General features: G+C 43.6%; 1 long non-coding RNA gene across 3 annotated transcripts; it reads left to right on the forward strand.

The window, feature by feature from the left end:
* Positions 1–282: 282 nt before the first annotated feature.
* Positions 283–24,175, forward strand: LOC106613528 (uncharacterized). Of its 3 annotated transcripts, XR_001330502.2 has the most exons (9): positions 283–429; positions 4,630–4,857; positions 4,948–5,001; positions 5,421–5,526; positions 6,057–6,219; positions 12,156–12,240; positions 12,732–12,794; positions 14,398–14,532; positions 24,000–24,175. It is a non-coding gene; the product is annotated as an uncharacterized lncRNA (long non-coding RNA). The 3 variants fall into 3 exon arrangements; XR_001330500.2 differs by lacking the exons at positions 14,398–14,532; positions 24,000–24,175 and having other exon boundaries at positions 12,732–13,315; XR_001330504.2 differs by lacking the exons at positions 4,948–5,001; positions 14,398–14,532; positions 24,000–24,175 and having other exon boundaries at positions 12,732–13,315.
* The last annotated feature ends 1,118 nt before the right edge of the window (positions 24,176–25,293 follow it).

A 25,293-nucleotide genomic window follows, 5' to 3' on the forward strand; every position in this document is an offset into this window, starting at 1 on the left:
TGTATTTTGCTATGGAGACGAAAATAATTCCATTCAAGTTGTTTTTGTTGTAAAAAAAAAAAATGCTGCTTTTGACAACATAAACATACGCCTACCAGGGTCTTTGCTGTATTTAACCATTCTATCAAGAAGTTATAAAGACTATGGCAAAGCCAGCCTCATTTGGCCCAGCCAGCATCACTCATGGCCCGTTACAAAAAAATATATATTATAAAAATTGTTTTTTTTAAATAATCATAATATTATAAATAATAAAATAAATACAAATAAAACTCATGGGCCGTTACCGTAGAAACAGATCACACTGTTGTTTAGTGTAGCTGGTTAGCTAGCAACATTTTCGCGTAGGAATTTGTAATCCATGACAAATTATGTGTACGAGTTGAACAAGTTGCTGCATCGCTTGTGCGGGAATTTCTCTGTCGGAAGGTAGGTGGAGATATGTGCACATTTGAAATAGGAATAAAATGCAAACGCTAGCTATCTCTCAGCTGGCTAACGCGTTAGCCCGTCTAAACAACACCACCATATCATCTGGATTTGTGTAAAGTGTGCTTACAAACAGATAATATTAGATAATGTAGCTAGACAGTCAGAAAACGTAGCTAGCATTATTAGCCATAATTTGAACGGGTAACGTTACAGTTATGCTAGCTAACAACAGGCTCAGTCCATGTTTGTTTACCTGCACACACTAAATTACGGGGAGCAAATGATTGCTTGCATGGATAAAGTCAAGAGCATCAGCAATAGATCCGACTTGCTACAACTGTTTTACCTGAGCGGTCTATCTATCAAAAACAAGGTAATCTAGCTAGCTAGCTAATAAAACAAAGATGCGTTTGAATGTATTGAGAGTGAAAATGGAACATAACTATGTATTAACTAATATGCTGATTGTAATATTTTATTCAATGATAAAGACAGTCCCTTAAAATCAATGTTGGAGATCATTGTAAGACATCATATTAGACATAAAGATGACAGGACAGGCTTCAACAGCGATGCCATCCAGACCAAATCAATTAACGTTATACAGAAGTTATTGACAAAGTCTCCAACAGCGACACAAACAGTGTATGACGTCAACCCCAGCACAGAAGAGAACACTACTGAATTTATTTTCAACAAAACTGAAATGTCAAGGTATTCATCATAAACTAAAGGAATTTTATTAGATCATCTCAGCAACCAGAAGGCAACATGTTAGTTAGATTATTTGCAAGGGTTCTGTGTTGATGTCTTCCGGACTGTTCTTTGTGATTTGTTTTCTGTCACAGGTCGCTTACAGAGGTTGTCTGTCCATCACATTGTACATTATCATCATTTGAAGCATCAGATACTCACCCCACAGCTACCCAGAGAAGTATCTGGAGCCATAAATGTAGCCAGAGCCAGCAGGACCGACAGCCTGTACATTCCTTCCTAGATAATGACATCTCCACTAAGAGGGAATCCTTTTCAGACCAAAAAATACTGTTGTCACCTCAGAGAGTACTCATAAGAAGAAAACAAGCCGCCTCAGACAAGGCATGATTGCAGGTCCCATAGCTAGTTCTTCCCAGGTACAGTGTTTGACTAAATGAAACCTGGGTCGTATTCATTAGTGCACACTGTAGTAAAACGCTTCACAACGCAAAACAAAAAGGAGTTTTTTTTTATTGGAGAAGTTCAGTCCCTCCCTGTTTGACTGTTTTCTTCAGTTTGGTGCCTTTGTAACCGATGTGAAATGGCTAGTTAGTTAGCGGTTGTGCGCGCTAATAGCGTTTCAATCGGTGACGTCACTCGCTCTGAGACCTGAAGTGGTTGTTCCCCTTGCGTTGCAAGGGCCGCGGCTTTTGTGGCGCGATGGGTAACGATGCTTCGTGGGTGTCAGTTGTTGATGTGTGCAAGGGTCCCTGGTTCGAGCCCAGGTTGGGGCGAAGAGAGGGACGGAACCTACACTGTTACGCCTTGTGAATACAACCAGATATTGGTATAAGGGATTTGTATATTCATAATCATGGATACTGTCACGATCGTCGTTGGAAGCATACTTGGACCATAGCGCAGCGTGATCTGGGTTCCACATGTTTATTAAATGAAACTCAAAAAAAACTAAACAATAAAGAATAAACGAACACGTGAAGGTAATGAAGTGCTCACAGACAACTACACAAAAACAAGATCCCACAAAACACAGTGGGGAAATGGCTGCCTAAATATGATCCCCAATCAGAGACAACGCTAAACAGCTGCCTCTGATTGGGAACCATACCAGGCCAACAAAGAAATACACACACTAGATTACCCACTCTAGTCACACCCCGATCTAACCAAAATAGAGAATAAAAAGGCTCTATGGTCAGGGCGTGACAGTACCCCCCAAAGGTGCGGACTCCGGCCGCAAAACCTGACTCAATAGGGGAGGGTCTGGGTGGGCATCTAGTGTTGGTGGCGGCTCCGGTGCAGGGTGAAGTACCCACTCCGCTCGCGGATCCGCCAGCATCGGTGGCGGCTCTGGTGCGGGACTTTGCCCCCGCCCAGACCACGGGTCCAGCCATGGAGCCGGGTAGAATGCCGTGCCCGGACTGGGCCTCGGCGCAGAGGAGGACCCCGGCCATGGAGCTGGGTTGAACGCCGCACCTGGACTGGGCACCGGCGCCGAGGAAGGCTCCGGCCATGGAGCTGAGTTGGCCGCAGTGCCTGGACTGGACATCGGCGCAGAGGAAGGCTCCTGCCATGGAGCGGGACTGGACGCCGTGCCTGGACTGGGCACCGGCGCAGAGGAAGGCTCCGGCCTTGGAGCTGGACTGGACGCCGTGCTTGGGCTGGGCACCGGCGCAGTGGAAGGCTCCTGCCCTGGAGCGGGTCTGGACGCCGTACCTGGGCTGGGCACCGGCGCAAAGGAGGGCTCCGGCCTGCGGACCGTCGTAGGAGGTTCCGGACTGCGGACCGTCGGAGGTTCCCGGACTGCGGGCCGTCGCCGGAGGTTCCGGACTGCGGGCCGTCGCCGGAGGTTCCGGACTGCGGGCCGTCGCAGGAGGTTCCCGGACTGCGGGCCGTCGCCGGAGGTTCCCGGACTGCGGGCCGTCGCAGGAGGTTCCCGGACTGCGGGCCGTCGCAGGAGGTTCCCGGACTGCGGGCCGTCGCCGGAGGTTCCCGGACTGCGGGCCGTCGCAGGAGGTTCCGGACTGCGGGCCGTCGCAGGAGGTTCCGGACTGCGGGCCGTCGCAGGAGGCTCCGGACTGCGGGCCGTCGCCGGAGGCTCCGGACTGCGGGCCGTCGCCGGAGGCTCCGGACTGCGAGCCGTCGCCGGAAGCTCCGGACTGCGAACCGTCGCCGGAAGCTCCGGACTGGGGATCGTCGCCAGAAGCCTGGTGCGTGGAGCCGGCACAGGTGGCACCGGACTGGTGACATGCACTTCGCGGGCCGGAGCGGAGGACGTCCGGAATGGGAAGGCGCACTGGAAGCCTAGTGCGTGGGGCCGGTACAGGTGGCACCGGACTGGTGACACGCACATCAGGGCGAGTGCGAGGAGCTGGCACAGGACGTACTGGGCTGTGGAGGCGCACTGGAGACCTGGTGCGTATAGCCGGCACAGGTTGTACCGGAACGATGACACACCTCGCACGGCGAGTGCAGGGAGCTAGAACAGGACGCACCGGACTGGGAACACGCACTTCAGGGAGCGTGCGAGGAGGAGACACAGGACGTACCGGACTGGGGAGGCGCACTGGAGGCCTGATGCTTGGGACCGGCACAAGTTGCACCGGATTGGTGACACGCTCCTCCAAACGCCTGCGTTGCCGCATACTCCTAGCCAACTCTATTCTCCGGTATCCCTCCTCGCACTGTTCCATCGACTCCCAGGCGGGCTCTGGTACTCTCCTTGGGTCGACCAACCACCTCTTATTTCCTCCCAATTTGTCACTGGCTCACTCCCCGGCTCCGCCGACCACCCCGTGTGCCCCCCCAAAAACATTTTTCGGGCTGTCTTTTGTTTTTTTATGTGGCCGCAAACCCCGCCGTCGTCGCTGTCCTCCCTTCTCTCCTTGCGTCTGCCGCCAAGGAAGGCTTTCGTCTCCTGCCAAGATTTCCTCCCAAGTCCAGTATGTCTTCTCCTCCTTGGTCTCCTCCCAAGCCCAGGATACCCTCTCCTCCTGGACACGCTGCTTGGTCCTGTTGTGGTGGGATCTTCTGTCACGATCGTCGTTGGAAGCATACTCGGATCAAAGCGCAGCGTGATCTGGGTTCCACATGTTTAATAAATGAAACTCTCAACAACAAAAAACTATAAAGAATAAACGAACACGTGAAGCTAATGAAGTGCTCACAGGCAACTACACAAAAACAAGATCCCACAAAACACAGTGGGGAAATGGCTGTCTAAATATGACCCCCAATCAGAGACAACGCTAAACAGCTGCCTCTGATTGGAAACCATACCAGGCCAACAAAGAAATACACACACTAGATTACCCACCCTAGTCACACCCCGACCTAACCAAAATAGAGAATAAAAAGGCTCTCTATGGTCAGGGCGTGACAGATACCGTATCTTCACTGAGCTGAATCTTGTGATACATACAACTGATGAAAGCTCACTTTATTCCCTTATTTGGTGATTTGAATTGTGTTTTCTCTAAGGAATCCAATAGATAATGCTAGACTCGACGCCCCCTAATCTTCTTCTGGTAAATGAAGAAGACAGCAAAAACAGCAGAGATGGGCCTCCATTGATTGTCCAGTCACAGAGAATGGTTACAGGGCTGACCGAGCTCTCCCCTGCTGAGAGAAAGCCAACAGCCACGTAGCACACCGGGGAAAGGAAGTGATGAAGATGGATATGGGTTTGAGAGAGTAGGAAAAAAACAAGTAAGGAGCTCTGAGTTTCCTTCAACAGTTTTCATGATCATTTCTTATTGTAGCCTATTTCATATATGTGTATTTATTTATTTTCAAAAGAAAAATCAATGACCAATCAAAATGATGATCTGCACATGTCGGAGAAGATTTTGGGTAATTATAACATTTTATCAAGCTGAATGTAACATTAATTAAATGTCCATTGTTATCATTATGACACTTCTGTTGCAGTAGTGGATGACGTGGACAATATATTTGATTGCAGACATTGATGAGGAGGAGTTGAGTGAGCTCTCCACAGTGTCCTTCCACTCCTTCAGTTTGCCTCAGCCCAGTTCTGATAGTAAACCCATGGGATGCATCCCAAATGGCACCCTATTCCTTACATAGTGCACTACTTTTCACCAGAGCCCTATGGGCTCTGATCAAATGTAGTGCGCTACATAGGGAATAGGGTTCCATTTGGGACTCGTATATGATTACTGGACAGGAGCTCAAATATTTGGCCTGGTTTGAGTTAAAATGCTGTGATGTTTAGTGATAATGTCTTTCTGTGTTTTCTACCCTGAAAGAGCTCATCCTTGGATCTAGCAGCAGTTTTTCAGTGCCGAGTGGAGGAGTTAGAGTTTCACATTCTCAGATACACCTGATCTGAGATATGGGATTGTACAGAAGAAGGTAGGATTGGATCACCTTTGTAATGGTATAGTTATACCACCCTGCATAGAGATAACACATCAGTCAGACAGGCGATGCATCCCAAATGTCACCATATTCCCTATGTAGTGCACTACTTTTGACCAGGGCCTATATGTCAAAAGCCGTGCACTATATAGGGAATTGGGTGCTATTTGGGACGTAGTACTTATTATGGTGAATTAAATGTTCTTCACCAACCATTAATTAACATATAGGAGTGCTTTCTTGATTTACATCAGTGAGTAATAAGTCATAGAACGTTCTGTAAGTTCCAGTATTTAATTCCGTCTCGACTTCACATGGCATTTTGTCACTAGGAGATTAAGACCCTCCGGTGCTGCGAGAGCAAGGTGCCTCACGTTGGCCACTGCTGAGATCCAATGGCTGTGTTGTTGTATTAAGCAACGTTTTTTTTGGCGCAATGGAATATTATATTACTTTATATGTTCAGTGTAATAATTGAAACATTATTAACCATGACATTTATTTTGGTTGTTATTGTTCCATAGGAGCGTGTCAATTTATTGCGGTGTGGACGGGCTGTATTGAATGTCTTCAACAACCACAAGGAGCTCGATTCAGGCACTGGAAACCTGAACCTTCTCAAGGGAACAAGAGGTCGCAGTGACATTTAGAATGCTGTCTTTATTTGAACGTTATAATATCTGCAAGGTAAAAACACATGGTTACATGACACATCTTCTGCTATTGAAATTGCCATAGGTCAAATGTACATTTCACAGATTGCGCCTTTAAAGGTAGACTCAACGAGACGATGTTGCATGCACGAAGTAAACACATGGTGGGTCAATTACCGAAACAATTAAGAGCGTTAAGGCGTGAAGCTAAACTTCTCCTCCGTTTTGGTCCTGTAGCTACCACATTGTAGTAGCGTGAAGCGGCCCAGTGCACATACTCTGTGCGACTGTGTGAGAGCAAAGTCTTGCAACACACTCATCTCAAAATCTGCCATGCTGCTCGTTGCATCATCTCGCTGAGTCTACCTCTAATCAATTCTTCTGCACTATTTTAAAATCACGACTAATTAGTTAGTAACACGTGCCGCATAGAGAAACACTAACAACCAATGAGTTTTTGATTTTAGTTCACTCTTTTTGACTTAATCAATGCCCATGTCTACTCTCGTCAACCAATATGCTCCATTTCCAGATACCTTTTGTTTTTAGGATCATGTATGGTTTGATATGTTTTGAAGGCTGGTTCCAACCTGAAGACTCCCAAGTTCCCTCTCTGGGTGGTGTGCAGCGAGAGCCATTTCAGCGTGCTCTTTGGTGTGCAGGAGGAGCTGTTGAGTGTAGAGGTCGACCGATTAATAGGAATGGCCGATTAATTAGGGCCGATTTCAAGTTTTCATAACAATCGGTAATCGGTATTTTTGGCCACCGATTTGCCAATTTAAAAAAAAATATTATTATTATTTTTTAATGTTTTTTTTATATACACTGCTCAAAAAAATAAAGGGAACACTTAAACAAAACAATGTAACTCCAAGTCAATCACACTTCTGTGAAATCAAACTGTCCACTTAGGAAGCAACACTAATTGACAACACATTTCACATGCTGTTGTGCAAATGGAATAGACAACAGGTGGAAATTATAGGCAATTAGCAAGACACCCCCAATAAAGGAGTGGTTCTGCAGGTGGGGACCACAGACCACTTCTCAGTTCCTATGCTTCCTGGCTGATGTTTTGGTCACTCTTGAATGCTGGCGGTGCTTTCACTCTAGTGGTAGCATGAGACGGAGTCTACAACCCACACAAGTGGCTCAGGTAGTGCAGCTCATCCAGGATGGCACATCAATGCGAGCTGTGGCAAGAAGGTTTGCTGTGTCTGTCAGCGTAGTGTCCAGAGCATGGAGGCGCTACCAGGAGACAGGCCAGTACATCAGGAGACGTGGAGGAGGACGTAGGAGGGCAACAACCCAGCAGCAGGACCGCTACCTCCGCCTTTGTGCAAGGAGGAGCAGGAGAAGCACTGCCAGAGCCCTGCAAAATGACCTCCAGCAGGCCACAAATGTGCATGTGTCTGCTCAAACGGTCAGAAACAGACTCCATGAGGGTGGTATGAGGGCCCGACGTCCACAGGTGGGGGTTGTGCTTACAGCCCAACACCGTGCAGGACGTTTGGCATTTGCCAGAGAACACCAAGATTGGCAAATTTGCCACTGGCGCCCTGTGCTCTTCACAGATGAGAAAGCAGGTTCACACTGAGCACGTGACAGACGTGACGGAGTCTGGAGACGCCGTGGAGAACGTTCTGCTGCCTGCAACATCCTCCAGCATGACCGGTTTGGCGGTGGGTCAGTCATGGTGTGGGGTGGCATTTCTTTGGGGGCCGCACAGCCCTCCATGTGCTCGCCAGAGGTAGCCTGACTGCCATTAGGTACCGAGATGAGATCCTCAGACCCCTTGTGAGACCATATGCTGGTGCGGTTGGCCCTGGGTTCCTCCTAATGCAAGAAAATGCTAGACCTCATGTGGCTGGAGTGTGTCAGCAGTTCCTGCAAGAGGAAGGCATTGATGCTATGGACTGGCCCGCCCGTTCCCCAGACCTGAATCCAATTGAGCACATCTGGGACATCATGTCTCGCTCCATCCACCAACGCCACGTTGCACCACAGACTGTCCAGGAGTTGGCGGATGCTTTAGTCCAGGTCTGGGAGGAGATCCCTCAGAAGACCATCCACCACCTCATCAGGAGCATGCCCAGGCGTTGTAGGGAGGTCATACGGGCACGTGGAGGCCACACACACTACTGAGCCTCATTTTGACTTGTTTTAAGGACATTACATCAAAGTTGGATCAGCCTGTAGTGTGGTTTTCCACTTTAATTTTGAGTGTGACTCCAAATCCAGACCTCCATGGGTTGATAAATTGGATTTCCATTGATTATTTTTGTGTGATTTTGTTGTCAGTACATTCAACTATGTAAAGAAAAATTATTTAATAAGATTATTTCTTTCATTCAGATCTAGGATGTGTTGTTTAAGTGTTCCATTTATTTTTTTGAGCAGTATATTTTTTAAAACCTTTATTTAACTAGGCAAGTCAGTTAAAGAACACATTCTTATTTTCAATGACGGCGTAGGAACGGTGGGTTAACCTGTTTAGGATAGGGGGCAGAATTTTCACGGCCGGATAAAAAACGTACCCGATTTAATCTGGTTATTACTCCTGCCCAGAAACTAGAATATGCATATAATTGTCGATTTGGATAGAAAACACCCTAAAGTTTCTAAAACTGTTTGAATGGTGTCTGTGAGTATAACAGAACTCATATGGCAGGCCAAAACCTGAGAAGATTACATACAGGAAGTGCCCTCTCTGACCATTTCTTGGCCTTCTATAGCCTCTTTATGGAAAATAGAGGATCTCTGCTGTAACGTGACATTTTCTAATGCTCCCATGGGCTCTCAGAAGGCGCCAGAAGGGGGAATGATGACTCTGCAGTCCCTGGCTGAAAAACAGTAGCGCATGTGGATAGTGGTCGATCTGATAACAATGAAACGGGTGCGCGCGTGCACGTGAAGAGTCCATTTGACATTTTCAGTCTTTGAACGAAAACGACGTCTCCAGGTCGGAATATTATCGCTATTTTACGAGCAAAATCGCATAAAATTGATTTTTAACAGCGTTTGACATGCTTCGAAGTACGGTAATGGAATATTTTGAATTTTTTTGTCACGATACGCGCCGGCGCGTCACCCTTCGGATAGTGTCTTGAACGCAAGAACAAAACGCCGCTATTTGGATATAACTATGGATTATTTGGAACCAAAACAACGTTGGGTGTAAACTAGAAGTCCTGGGAGTGCATTCTGACGAAGAACAGCAAAGGTAATCCAATTTTTCTTATAGTAAATCTGAGTTTGGTGAGTGCCAAACTTGGTGGGTGTCAAATTAGCTAGCCCGTGATGGCGAGCTATCTACTCAGAATATTGCAAAATGTGCTTTCACCGAAAAGCTATTTTAAAATCTGACACCGCGATTGCATAAAGGAGTTCTGTATCTATAATTCTTTAAATAATTTATGTTTTTTGTGAACGTTTATCGTGAGTAATTTAGTAAATTCACCGGAAGTTTCGGTGGGTATGCTAGTTCTGAACGTCACATGCTAATGTAAAAAGCTGGTTTATGATATAAATATGAACTTGATTGAACAAAACATGCATGTATTGTATAACATAATGTCCTAGGAGTGTCATCTGATGAAGATCATCAAAGGTTAGTGCTGCATTTCGCTGTGGTTTTGGTTTTTGTGACATATTTTAGCTTGAAAAATGGGTGTGTGATTATTTCTGGCTGGGTACTCTCCTGACATAATCTAATGTTTTGCTTTCGTTGTAAAGCCTTTTTGAAATCGGACAATGTGGTTAGATAAAGGAGAGTCTTGTCTTTAAAATGGTGTAAAATAGTCATATGTTTGAAAAATTGAAGTTTTTGGATTTCTGAGGTGTTTGTAATTCGCGCCACGCCCTATCATTGGATATTGGAGCGGTGTTCCGCTAGCGGAACATCTAGATGTAAGAGGTTAACTGCCTTGTTCAGGGGCAGAACGACAGATTTTTACCTTGTCAGCTTGGGGATGCAACCTTACGTTAACTAGCCCAACGCTCTAACCACCTGCTTTACGTTGCCAAGGTAAGTTGCTAGCTAGCATTAAACTTATCTCATAAAAAAACAATCAATCAATCATACACATTAGTTAACTACACATGGTTGATGATATTACTAGTTTATCTAGCCTGTCCTGCTTTGCATATAATCCATGTGGTGCGCATTCGCGAAAAAGGACTGTCTTTGCTCCGACGTGTACCTAACCATAAACATCAATGTCTTTCTTAAAATCAATACACAAGTATATCTTTTTAAACCTGCATATTTAGTTAATATTGCCTGCTAACATGAATTTCTTTTTAACTAGGGAAAATGTGTCACTTCTCTTGCAAACAGAGTCAGGGTATATGCAGCAGTTTGGGCCGCCTGGCTTGTTGTGAACTGTGAAGACTATTTCTTCCTAACAAAGACAGCAGACTTCGCCAAACGGGGATGATTTAACAAAAGCGCATTTGCGAAAAAAAGCACAATCGTTGCACGATTGTACCTAACCATAAACATCAATGCCTTTCTTAAAATCAATACACAGAAGTATATATTTTTAAACCTGCATATTTAGCTAAAAGAAATCCAGGTTAGCAGGCAATATTAACCAGGGGAAATTGTGTCAGTTCTCTTGCGTTCGTTGCACGCAGAATCAGGGTATACAGAATCTGGCTCGTTGCGAACTAATTTGCCAGAATTTTACGAAACTATGAAATAACATTGTAGGTTGTGCGATGTAACAGGAATATTTAGACTTATGGATGCCACCCGTTAGATAAAATACGGAGCGGTTCCGTATGTCACTGAAATAATAATGTTTTCGAGATGATAGTTTCCGGATTTGACCATATTAATGACCTAAGGTTTATTATATTATAGTTAAGTCTATGATTTGATATTTGATAGAGCAGTCTGACTGAGCGGTGGTAGGCATGGTTTAGAGAGAAATAGTCGACGCGTCATAATTCCTGTAATAACTTGCGGCTGAACTTGAAAGGGGTTCCTTCGTTATTTTACCGTTCATGTCTTCCATAGAGAATGTCTTGATCTACTTCAAACAAGGTCTGTGTTTTGTGCTTAAACCGCCTCGGCGTTTTGATACCCGTGTAAATCTCACTAGGTAACATTTGTCAACATATTTTCATAAATCCACTCTACAAAAAAATGTATCTTCGCTTATATTGATCAGAGTTATATCCTATGGATATCTACACAGTTATAAAATTGGCAAGGTGGTGTAAGCCTAAACCAAACACAGACCTTATTTTAAGTTAATCTAAAAATATCCTATGGAATAAATGAAGGAACCGCTTTTCAGATTTTGCTAGAAGGTGTCATGGGAATTATGACTCGCACTTTGGTAGTCAATTCTTACCATGCCCATTATTAAAATAGGATTTCCTGCATATGGAAATTACAGTTTTTGTTTTCAGCATTCATCACAGGTAACTTAAACTCTATTTTTATTATTCAAACAGTTGAGAGTATTTGTCTCCTAAGCAGACTCTTCAGTATCGTTGTCACTTCAGAGCTCTGTGTGTGTGTGTGTGTGTGTGTGTATATATACATATTTAAAAAATCATAGCAATAATCGGCCGATTAATCGGTACAGCCCTTTGTGGCCCTCCAATAATCGGTATCGGCGCTGAAAAATCATAATCGGTCGACCTCTAGTTGAGTGACCAGTGTGGGCTCGGGGAGTTTGACCTATACTACTACGATGGCCTAGCCAATCAGCAGGAGGAAATCTGCCTCACTGAATGTATAGAACACTGATGATGGGTTGGTTTGATCTGCTAGAGAACTAGACACAGATGCATCCCTTTTGTATGTAGCTATTTGCTTCTTGATTTGATTTATTTGGTTATTGATGTGAAATGATCAGCCCCATTCATTCTTCACATATCACATATTTAATGACTTACAGAATCATAAAGCATATCAAGTTAATGAAGAGTTTGTATTCTTGTGTTTATTTCCAGCTGTAGGCAGCACAGGAATATCTGCCGGCTGCCAAGATATCAACACTGATCTCATTCCTCCTCTTGAACACTGTATACGGACAAAGTGAGTGAACTCATTTTTCTTGTTAAAAAAGGCCTTAATTGACTCTGTTCTACTCCCACTTGTGTGCCTTCACCAGTATCCCTATGTAATCTGTCTTGTTTTCATTTGGTCCGTTTGGTTTATTTTAATTGCACTAGGATTTAATTTGACTTCCACTTAGATTATTATGTACTTTTAACGTGTCCTTGAGTGTATTGAAAGGCGCCTGTCAAACACAAATGTGTTATTATTGAAGGATTTATAATGCTGCCTATTGATATTTCAAGTGATACTTTGAACAACATTTGTTGTACAACATTTTTATGTAACAGTATTCCTGATTCCGATTGAGTGTTTAATAGTCACATGTACAGGGTTGCAGGTGTGATTGAAGGGTACAGTGAAAATATTAGGCTTTGAGCTGCAACATGCAGGACTAAGTGAAATATAATAATGAAAATGTAAACATTTACTAAAGTCTTTGACTGTTTGTGTTTTGTTTTCCTATATAGAAAGATGCCATTGTCGATTGGAATGACACCAAGCCCATACTTTGATTGGCTAGTGGCTAGAAGGTGATGACAGTAGATGAGATTAGGCCTTCCCCATGGCTGGAGACAAAATATACTGCTTTGTTATTAAATAGATGTACTTACAAGTATATTTGTATTGTATAAAGTATATTATTTGTATTGTATTAATAGTATTGTCTTTTATCAACAACCACACGTTTTGACACGATCATGGAGGCCATTTTGTCCATGTCACTGATGTCTTGAGATGTTGCTTCAATATATCCACATACTTTTTCTCATTGGTTTTGAAGATGTTACAGTAAGTGGTGCAGGAAGTGTTGATGCATACGCCTTAAAACGAGTCATTACCTCATTGTATCTTACATGGACATGCCCAAGATAAATAGGAGTGCCTTGGATTTGTCATAGCCTATGACATGCATCTTTCAAGACCATTAGTCTTAATGTATTACAATATCCATAATGTATTATGATATGTGGTGTGTATTTTTGACTAAGTATTTTATATGACTGGTCAGAGTAATCTGTTTTATTAAGGTAAAAGTTGTGGATCACCTGTACCTTGCCTTTTGTCTTCTGTGGACTACTGCACATGGGACACATGCAATGCCTTGATTGTCCTCACGCTGCCACTGTTGAGTTGTAAATGGATCCTGAATGCAGTCAACTCTACTCATTCCAGTGACAGAAGAGAAGCTATATGAAATGTTTATTTTTCCAGAATATTTACAACAATAGTGTTTTTTTTACTTGAAATAAGTCAGAAGTCAGTGGATTAGGGAACACCTATAATGTATCTATGTAGTTTATGTACAGAATTTGAGTAAATATTGGCACTACTTTCTCCATTTCGCAAGAACTATACACAAAGGTGGTGTCACGATCGCTATCTTTGAACTCCCGATCATAAATAAACCAAGGCGCAACGTGCATGGAATTCCACATCATTTTAATGAAAATGAAACTCACCAAAACCACAAGCTGGGGGAAAACGTGATGTTCTGGGGATGCTCAAAGGCAGGCACACAAAAACAAGATTCCACAACTGAAGGAGGGAAAAAGTGCTGCCTAAGTATTGCTCCCAATCAGAGACAACGATGGACAGCTGCCTCTGATTGGAAACCACACTCAGCCAAAACAAAGAAATAGAAAAACTAGATTGCCCACCCCACATCACACCCGGACCTAACCAAACTAGAGGAAAATAAACGTCTCTAAGGTCAGGGCGTGACAGGTGGAGCCCGGTCAGTTTATTAGTGGCCATCTTATTCTATGTATTTGAAGCTTGAGTGATTGCAGAAACATCTCCACCCACTCATGATAACGTCACATACTTTATGAGCTTGGGCCTCTAGCCGGGGCCAAATCGTTTATTTCATTCTTTTGGCTGGAGTAGATGTCTCCTCAACTTAAGGTCATAGCCATATCATACACTGATAAAATATGTGTCATTGAATTGCAAATGTGAGAGTGATGACTGTATTTTTGGCATTTCTTTGACATTTTGAATCCCTTCAAATATTTTTTCTCACAGTAACATGTCAATGTATTAAGTGATTTATCTTCAAATGTATCTATTTCTCTTCTTTAAATAACATATTTTTTTATTGCATCACATCATCCATTGCTCTTTTTTTTTTAGGGTTCACAGTTCTGGGATGTAATGCAGGCAGGGAGGGGGTGGCAAGAAGGATCCCTATGCCAACACCTCAAGCACCAAGGATCAAAGACACTGCAACTGGCACTGAGATAGAGAGCGATGCCGTCTTCATTTACTGTGAGACCCACTTATATCTATAGTCAGTTGAAGTCGGAAGTTTACATACACTTAGCCGAATACATTTAAACTCAGTTTTTCACAATTCCTGACATTTAATCCCAGTAACAATTCCCTGTTTTAGGTCAGTTAGGATCACCACTTTATTTTAAGAATGTGAAATGTCAGAATAATAGTAGAGAGAATGATTTATTTCAGCTTTTATTTCTTTCATCACATTCCCAGTGGGTCAGAAGTTTACATACACTCAATTAGTATTTGGTAGCTTTGCCTTTAAATTGTTTAACTTGGGTCAAATGTTTCGGGTAGCCTTCCACAAGCTTTCCACTATAAGTTGGGTGAATTTTGGCCCATTCCTCCTGACAGAGCTGGAGTAACTGAGTCAGGTTTGTAGGCCTACTTGCTCGCACACGCTTTTTCAGTTCTGCCCACAAATTTTCTATAGGGTTGAGGTCAGGGCTTTGTGATGGCCACTCCAATACCTTGACTTTGTTTTCCTTAAGCCATTTTGCCACAACTTTGGAAGTATGCTTGGGGTCATTGTCCATTTGGAAGACCCATTTGCGACCAAGCTTTAACTTCCTGACTGATGTCTTGAGATGTTACTTCAATATATCCACATAATTTTCCTCCCTCATGATGCCATCTTTTATGAAGTGCACCAGTCCCTCCTGCAGCAAAGCACCCCCACAACATGACGCTGCCACCCCTGTGCTTCACGGTTGGGATGGTGTTCTTCGGCTTGCAAGCATCCCCCTTTTTCCTCCAAACATAACGATGGTCATTATGGCCAAACAGTTCTATTTTTGTTTCATCAGACCAGAGGACATTTCTCCAAAAAGTACGATCTTTGTCCCCATGTGCAGTTGCAAACCGTAGTCTGGCTTTTTTATGTTGGTTTTGGCGCAGTGGCTTCTTCCTTGCTGAGCGGCCTTTCAGGTTATGTCGATATAGGACTCGTTTTACTGTGGATATAGATACTTTTATACCTGTTTCCTCCAGCATCTTCACAAGGTCCTTTGCTGTTGTTCTGGGATTCATTTGCACTTTTCGCACAAAGTACGTTAATCTCTAGGAGACAGAACGCGTCTCCTTCCTGTGTGGTATAACGGCTGCGTGGTCCCATGGTGTTTATACTTGCGTACTATTGTTTGTACAGATGAACGTGGTACCTTCAGGCATTTGGAAATTGCTCCCAAGAATGAACCAGACTTGTGGAGGTCTTGGCTGATTTCTTTTGATTTTCCCATGATGTCAAGCAAAGAGGCAATGAGTTTGAAGGTAGGCCTTGAAATACATCCACAGGTACACCTCCAATTGACTCAAATGATGTCAATTAGCCTATCAGAAGGTTCTAAAGCCATGAAATCATTTTCTGGAATTTTCCAAGCTGTTTAAAGGCACAGTCAACTTAGTGTATGTAAACTTCTGACCCACTGGAATTGTGATACAGTGAATAATAAGTGAAATAATCTGTCTGTAAACAATTGTTGGAAAAATGACTTGTGTCATGCACAAAGTAGATGTCCTAACCGACTTGCCAAAACTATAGTTTGTTAACAAGAAATTTGTGGAGAGGTTGAAAAACAGGTTTTAATGACTCCAACCTAAGTGTATGTAAACTTCCGACTTCAACTGTATTATGCTGCATCCCTGGGCTCCTGTCCTTTAAGAACCCAACAGACCGTTGTGTTATCAGAGTAGCCATTTTGAGTGGAAGGGTCAATACCGGGCCAAAACACTCTTGGCAATGGAAGTGGGTGGAACAGGAAGGAATTTCTTGACTATGTCAGTCAAGGTATTAAGTATCTGATTTTAGCTCTCTAAAATGTAGTCATTTTACTTCTCTGTTCACTTGCAGCTGGTATATAGAAAGACCTACTGTGTGCAGAGCCGTGGTCGAGTGGTTAAAACTGCTGGCCAGCACATATACAGTGCCTTCAGAAACTATTCATACCCCTTGACATAGTCCACATTTTGTTGTGTTTCAGCCCGAATTCGGATTAAATCGATTTTTTTCTTACCAATCTTCACACAATATCCCATAATGACAAAGTGAAAAATGTTTTTGGAAATGTTTGCACATTTATTGAAAATGAAATACAGAAGTATCTGATTTACCTACACTAATAATTCAAGGGTTTGAAGAATCTCAAATATAAAATATATTTATATATTTTTTTAACACTTTTTTTGTTACTACATGATTCCATATGTGTTCTTTCATAGTTGTGATGTCTTCACTATTATTCTACAATGTAGCAATGAGTAGGTGTTCTAAAACTTTTGACCGGAAGTGTAAGTATTCAAACCCCTGAGTCAATACATGTTAGAATCACCTTTGGCAGCAATTACAGCTATGAGTCTTTCTGGGTAAGTGTCTAAAAGCTGTGCACACCTGGATTGTACAATATTTAAATTCTTCAAGCTTTGTCAAGTTGGTTGTTGATCATTGCTAAACAGCTATTTTCAAGTCCTGCCATAGATTCTCAAGCCGATTTAAGTCAAACTGTAACTAGGCCACTCAGGACCATTCAATGTCGTCTTGGTAAGCAACTCGAGTGTATATTCGTCCTTGTGTTTTAGGTTATTGCCCTGCTGAAAGGTGAATTTGTCTCCCACAGACTGAACCAAGTTTTCCTCTAGGATTTTGCCTTTGCTTAGCTCTATTACATTTATTTTTATCCTAAAAAAAATCCCTAGTCCTTGCAGATGACAAGCATACCCATAACATGATGCAGCCACCACTATGCTTGAAAATACACTATATATACAAAGGTATGAGGACACCCCGTCAAATTAGTGGATTGGTAGTAGAATGGCCTTACTGAAGACCTCAGTGACTTTCGTCGTGGCATCGACATAGGATGCCACCTTTACAGCAAGTCAGTTCATCAATTTTCTGTACTGCTAGAGCTGCCCCGGTCAGCTGTAAGTGCTGTTATTGTGAATTATACAACAGGTGTTTCTAATCCTGAATGCTGATTAGTTAAAACCGCATTGCAGCGGGTGTCTATTCCACAAGTTACCACCGGCTAAAATGCCTATTTACTCTTTTCCATCTGACTGCGCAATCCACTGTCTCATCAGCCCAGCCAGGCAACTTATACACTTGATCTCCACTATAAAAAGCATCTAGACATTCTCACAATTCTTTTCGACTAACATTTTGTTTTCAACAGCGGAGATTTGTATAAACCTTGCTATCTGTCTCTCCTACATTTGCAACATTGTTTCAATATTCAAATTCGATCTACAGCTGTTCCATAGTAATGAACGTGTTGGGAGTCGGGATGAGACAGACAGATGTTTCTCAGCCAGTCAAAATCATGAATCAGCTGGCATCATTTTTGTGGATATATACAAAGAAATGTTAATTGAAAAAAGTTGAAATGAAACGAAGTGCAGCTAGTTTGCAGTCTTTCCAGCTTCAGCTTGAAGTGATTGTGTTGTTGGCTAGCTCCTCTGAACAACAGTGTCCTGACAAATGAGCACATTTTCTATGACAGGCGAAATCGCGCCTCATTAGCTAATTGTTATGGATGTATCCAAATAAATGTCACTAGAAAACAGCTTATGCAAATGCAGCTACTTTGCTTTTATTCTTGCTGCAGTTTTTGATGTGACTTTAAGTTAGCCGTAGTTGGTTAGCTAGCAAGCAAGGGTTAAGAATGTTGCCAGACAGTATGGCAATGGAACATTTAGAACGAACGACTGGGTCGTGTCCATAGATACAGAACAAAAAGACTGAACAACTGGGTTGCGTCTCTGGCAACCGAACCGATAGAACAAACGACCAGCCGGCTTGGGTAGCAACCCTAGATTTGTGTCGGGGCTATATCTTATGTAAGGATGATATAGTATGAATAAATTCATCAAAATATATTTTTTTATGAAAATATGTCAATTATTATTTGAATATATTGGTAACCCGTTGTTTAAAAGTGATAATGCCCTCGAAGCCGGTGTTTGGACGATATATTGGCACGGTTTTCCGATAAATCCTCCAAACTCCGGCTTCTCAGGCATTATCACTTAAATGGATATGACTAAGAGTCACAACAACTCAACCACAAAGTGGTAGGCCACACAAGATCACAGAACAGGACTGCAGAGTGCTGAAGTGCGTAGGGCTTAAAAATTGCCTGTCCTCGGTTGCAACATTCACTACCTCGTTCCAAACTGCCACTGGAAGCAACGTCAGCACAAGAACTGTTCGTCGGGAGTTTCATGAAATGGGTTCCAATGGTCGAGCAGACGCACGCAAGCCTAAGATCACCATGTCAATGCCAAGCAAAGCATCCCCAAACCATCACACTACCACCACCATGCTTGATCGTTGGTATAAGGTTCAAACTGTGGAATGTATTGTTTGGTTTTCACCAGCCATCATGGGACCCATGTCATCCAAAAAGTTATGCTTTTGACTCACCTGTCCATAGAACATTCTTTCAAGAGTCTTGATGATCTTCCAGGTGCTTTTTGCAAACTTGAGTCTACGTTTTGGACAAGATGGGTTACATTATGTCTGGCAAAAACCAAACGCTGCATTCCACAGTAAGAACCTCATACCAATGGTCAAGCATGGTGGTGCTAGTGTGAGGGTTTGGGGATGCTTTTGCTGCCTCAGGACCTGGACGACTTGCCTTAATAGAAAGAACCATGAATTCTGCTCTGTATCAGAGAATTCTACAGGAGAATGTCAGGCCATCCGTCTGTGAGCTGAAGCTGAAAAGCAGCCGGGTCATGCAACAAGACAGTAATCCAAAACACACAATCAAGTCTAAATGAAAATTATAAAAAAAGCAAACAATTTCAAGTTTTGCCATAGCCTAATCCCAATTGACATGTTGTGGCAGGACTTGAAACGAGCAGTTCATTCTTGAAAACCCACAAATGTTGCTGAGTTAAAGCAGTTCTGCATGAAAGAGTCAGCCAAAATTCTTCCACAGTGATGTGAGAGACTGATCAACTACAGGAAGCATTTGGCTAACTTTGTTAAATAAAATAAGTATATATATTTTTATGTTATTTGTGAACTCAGGTTCCTTTATCTAATATTAGGTTTTGGTTGAAAATCTGATAACATTCAGTATAAAAAATATCCAAAAATAGAGAAGAAAAAAATCTGAAATACTTTGTCACGGTATGTGTGGGGTACAGAGATGAGGTAGTCATTAAAAAAGCATGTTAAACTATTATTGCACACAGAGTGACTCCATGCAAGTTATTATTTGACTTGTTAAGGACATTTTTTACTCCCGAACTTATTCAAGCTTGCCATAACAAAGGGGTTGAATACTTATTGACTCAAGACATTTCAGCTTTTCATTTTTAATTAATTTGTAAAATAAAAAAATAAAAAACAATCTCATAATTCCACTTTGACATTAAGGGGTATTGTGTGTAGGCCAGTGACACAAAATCTCAATGTAATCCATTTTAAATTCAAGCTGTAACAACAAAATGTAGAAAAAGTCAAGGGTTGTGAATACTTTCTGAAGGCACTGTACATGCACCAGGGTTCAATCCCTAAAAAGCATAACAATACTAAAGGTAGAGTGGTATTCCACTCTCCTTTTGAAAAAAACAAAGACATACTGTGAGGAACCAAGGTTTACATCTCTTAAGGAATTTGATGTAGGTTCTACTGATAATGCTTGACGTATTAGTCATCATCATGTAGGGATGTGTGCATTCACAAAATGAGATATGAGAGCCATGAATTAATCATAAGACCACACAAAATGAATCGAGGGCCCTCTATTACAGAAACGTGTGTGGGCACCTCATAAAGAGAATGTCATGCAGCCATCTACATAATTATAGCATTAGCTATAAATAAAGGTAGTTTGCTTACACAAGGATTATTTAATTGGATTAAAGTGTTTACTTTTGATGCAAAAAAATAATTTTGGCTGGTTTCTAATGCACGTCACATGGAGCCATGTTTTGAGTTATTCAAAATCTCTTACAGAATATATGGTGTGTCAGTTTGTCCATTCTGTATCACCATTACCATAGGGTTGATACAGAAAATGCAACCTGGAATCAGGGGTAGACTTAAAATAGTAAAAATGTCAATCCGTGACACCCCAATTAGTATGATATGAATTTCTGGATGTCCATCATCAATTTCGTATGATATTTTACAAATTACAATTCGTATGAAATGTTACGAATTTGCAATTCATAGAATATGTTATGAATTTCCAATTTGGCTAACATTAGCTAGTGGGCTAATGCTAACGTTAGCTAGGTTTCTGATGCTAGCTAAGCTAGGGGTTGGGGGTTAAGGTTAGGGTTAAGTTTAGGGTTAGGAGTTAGGTTAAAGGCTTAGGTGAAGGGTTAGCTAATATGCTAAGTAGATATAAAGTAGCTAAAAGTTGTAAGTAAGTTGCTAATTAGCTAAAATGCTAACGTTGTCCCTAATGTCATGTCCTGACCAGTAAAAGGGGTCATTTGTCATTGTAGTATGGTCAGGGCGTGGCATGGGGTGTTGTTTTTGGTGTGTTTTGGGGTTGGTTTGTTTCATGGGGATTTGTTCTAGTTTTCATTTTCTATGTTCATTTTCTACGTGTGGCCGAGTATGGTTTCCAATCAGAGGCAGGTGTCTTTCGTTGTCTCTGATTGGAAGCCATACTTAGGCAGCCTGTTTTTTCCTGTGGGTTGTGGGTGGTTGTTTTTCGTATAGTCAATGTTACCTTACGGAACTGTCGTGTGTCGTTTTGTTCTTTTTTTTTGTTTAAGTGTTCACGTTACTCTAATAAAAGAAGATGAGCACTCAACACGCAGCGCTTTGGTCTAATTCTTCCGACAGTTGTGACAGAACCACCCACCAACGAAGGATCAAGCAGCGTGGAAGGGAGCAACAGGAGAGGTATCTGGAGTCCTGGACCTGGGAGGAAATCCTGGACGGGAAAGGACCCTGGAGTCAACCTGGAGAGTATCGCCGCCCGCTGGAGGAGATAGAGGCAGCGAAGGCGGAACGGCGTTACTGGGAGGAACGGCTGGAACGTCAGGAGGAGGCTGAGAGGCAGCCCCAAATTTATTTTGGAGGGGGGCATACGGGTAGTTTGGCTAGGTCAGGGGGGAGCCCTGACCTAACTTCCCGGGCGTACAGCCGTGGAGCAAACCGGTGCCAGTCATGGAGTCAAGCACGGAGCTTGATGCGAGATTCCGGAAGGAGGTACTGGCGGAGAGGGCACGACTGAGCAGAAATGCAGAGGGGCGAGCGATGCATTACGGGGTGATGCGCACTATCTCGCCCATCCGCACGCACAGTCCGGTGCGGTCGGTACGGGCTCCGCAGCGTTGCCGTGCTACAGTTGGCACTCAGCCAGGAAGGAGTGTGCCTGCTCAGCACATCTGGCCGCCAGTGCGTCTCCTCGGTCCAGTTTATCCTGCGCCTGCTCTACGCACGGCAGCCCTCATTCCCCAGCACAGCCCAGTTCGCCCTGTGCCAGCGCTCCGCCTGTGCCGGGCTACAGTGACCATCCAGCCAGGATGGAGTGTGCCAGCCCTGAGCTCCAGACCTCCGGTGCGCCTCTACGGCCCAGTGTGCCTCGTGCCTGCTCTGCGCACCCAGTCTCCTGTAAGTCTCCCCAGTCCGGGGAGACCGGTCCCAGCTCCATGCAGGAGGCCTCCATTGACGCTCCTCAGCCCGGAGCCTCCAGTGACACTCCTCAGCCCGGAGCCTCCAGTGACGCTCCTCAACCCGGAGCCTCCAGTGACGCTCCTCAACCCGGAGCCTCCAGCGACGTTCCGCAACCCGGAGCCTCCAACGACGCTCCGCAACCCGGAGCCTTCAGCGGTGGTCTGCAACCCGGAGCCTTCAGCGGTGGTCTGCAACCCGGAGCCTTCAGCGGTGGTCTGCAACCCGGAGCCTTCAGCGGTGGTCTGCAACCCGGAGCCTTCAGCGGTGGTCTGCAACCCAGAGCCTTCAGCGGTGGTCTGCAACCCAGAGCCTTCAGCGGTGGTCTGCAACCCAGAGCCTTCAGCGGTGGTCTGCAGCCAAGAGCCTTCAGCGGTGGTCTGCAGCCAAGAGCCTTCAGCGGTGGTCTGCAGCCAAGAGCCTTCAGCGGTGGTCTGTAGCCAAGAGCCTTCAGCGGTGGTCTGCAGCCAAGAGCCTTCAGCGGTGGTCTGCAGCCCAGAGTCTTCAGCAACGGTCTACAGCCCAGAGCCTCCAGCGGGGGTCGGCAGCGCAGAACAGAACAGGCGAAGGGGGGGTTTAGCACAGGAACCGTCGTTGACGGTGGCCACCCTCCCTTCCCTCCCTTTAGGTTTGGGGTTGTTTTTGTGGGGTTTTTTGTTTTGAGGTGCGGGGGGGGGAAGAGTACTGTCACATCCTGACCAGTAAAAGGGGTCATTTGTCATTGTAGTATGGTCAGGGCGTGGCAGGGGGTGTTGTTTTTGGTGTGTTTCATGGGGATTTGTTCTAGTTTTCATTTTCTATGTTCATTTTCTATGTGTGGCCGAGTATGGTTTCCAATCAGAGGCAGGTGTCTTTCGTTGTCTCTGATTGGAAGCCATACTTAGGCAGCCTGTTTTTTTCCTGTGGGTTGTGGGTGGTTGTTTTTCGTATAGTCAATGTTACCTTACGGAACTGTCGTGTGTCGTTTTGTTATTTTTTTGTTTAAGTGTTCACGTTACTCTAATAAAAGAAGATGAGCACTCAACACGTTGCGCTTTGGTCTAATCCTTCCGACAGTTGTGACACCTAATGAGATTCGAACACGCAACCTTTGGGTTGCTAGACGTTTGTGTTATACGACGACCCATCCACCCTGACCAACCATCCTACTTTTTGCCTTAAGTAACCTTCTGTCTTATGTAACCATACCAACCGTACCATATCATACTCATTTGAGTGTCCCGGATTTACATTTACTATATCTATTCTATGAGACCAGGCTTGAAAATGGCAACCCAGAGGAAGAGGACTTTATCAGTCCTTGCTGAGAATAAATAAATAATCTCTGTCTTCGCAGTGACTAATAAAGTTTTTACTGTTCTATATCATTACTGACCATACCATTACTGGGGTACCATACAGACCAATTGAATGGAAAGCCATCACAAATAGAATCAGAAAGACTTTGAGGCAGCATCATAAACCTATTGGGCCTTGTTGTTCTCCTCTGTGCCTGTGTCCCAAATGGCACCCTATTCCTTATATAGTGCATTACTTTTGACCACGGCCCATAAGGGCTCTGGTCAAAAGTAGTGCTCCATGTAGGGAAAAGGGCATCATTTGGGATGCTGCCACTGTCTCTCAGCTGACTGCTGCTTCTGGCTCTTCAGATGTATGGGAAATGACCTGGCTTTGGCTCTATTTATCTCAGTGCCTCTTAGAAGAGGCGCTGGGGCATTCGGTAGGGTTGTGTGTAATTGTGTTAGGGCCCTCCCACACTCCATCCCCAGTGCATCTTCTGTCTCTTTCCTTAATCTGCACTGTTTGTCTCCAGATGTGATATCCTCCTCATATAAGGATCCAGTGTCTCTGCCCACCCACCCGCTGAGAAAGGGATCCCCCACCTTACCCCCGTGAGGACGGACCCCTTATTTATAGCACCCTAATCCTTTTATAGTGTTGGAAAAAACACTGGACCACTCCTGTGTTAATTGTCCCGGGTAATCATGATACAGTGATGATGAGCCATATAAAAATCATTATGATCGATTGTGCCATTTATGATAAAAAAAACTATATATAAAGAGCTCTGATGATAAATCGTGTGGAAGCATAATTTCCGTAGTTTGGTTTTTGTCTCCTTCTTTCCAACGAGTGTGTATTGATGGTGTGTTTTGTGATGGGGGTGTGATTTGTGAAAAGGCAGTGGTATGACGGAGGCTTATGAGCCCTCAGGACCAATGAAAATGACATCCATTTTATATGGACTTGTAAATATTGTACGATCCACGCTTCTAGAGAACAGGAAATGTGTCTGTATGAAATGTAGTCCTAAAAGCATTGCTACATTCAGATCTAAGTTGCAGTGGTTGCATTGTTCTCCACTTTCAAAGCTGTAGAAGTGGAGGCCAGCTTTCAGAGTGCGGTGTAACGCAGTCAGGAAACGTGAGCTATATCGCAAGGTGATGTATAACACATTCATTGTTGTGAAACTACGATGAAGTGGTAGAACAGCTTCTTTTCACGTCTGTCATTGATGGAGAGGTTTGATATCTCTTTATCTAATAGTGAAAAAGGGGAGATTGCTCATAAGAGAGCCTCGTGATTAGTCTTGGTTAAGATGGGATTTCTCCAGCTGATGTTCCAAATCATTATAAACAGTCTATAGCGACATGCTGGCGTGAGAACTGTAGTGTTGTAATCTTTGGCCAAGTAAATGTTTGTTTAATCCTATCAGTCCTGAGATTCCAGCAAAAATTGGCTTTTCATTTATCTGACAATTTATCTGCATGTCTACTCCTTATATTTAGTGTATTTTACCATTTTCATTTCAGGACAACCAGGGCTACAAGTAGAACACAAAACAATTTGACATAAACAGTTGCATTTGTGAGTTTTATTGACAAACGTCAATAATAAAATGAGGTCGGCCAGAGCAAAAAACGGAAACAAATTAAGTTATATGAATGCTGTAAGTAGAGAAATGATTTCCTCACTGAGAAATGAAAATCCAACTGTGTGGAATTTGGAGTTTGTGACAGCAAATATGTGAGCTTATTACAGTACAATAGACAGTATGTCTTTGGATTTCCTATGATCTTCTATGTAGAAGAACCCCTTACCTTCTA

This window comes from Salmo salar, chromosome ssa10, assembly GCF_905237065.1.
Source record: "Salmo salar chromosome ssa10, Ssal_v3.1, whole genome shotgun sequence".
NCBI lineage: Eukaryota > Metazoa > Chordata > Actinopteri > Salmoniformes > Salmonidae > Salmo > Salmo salar.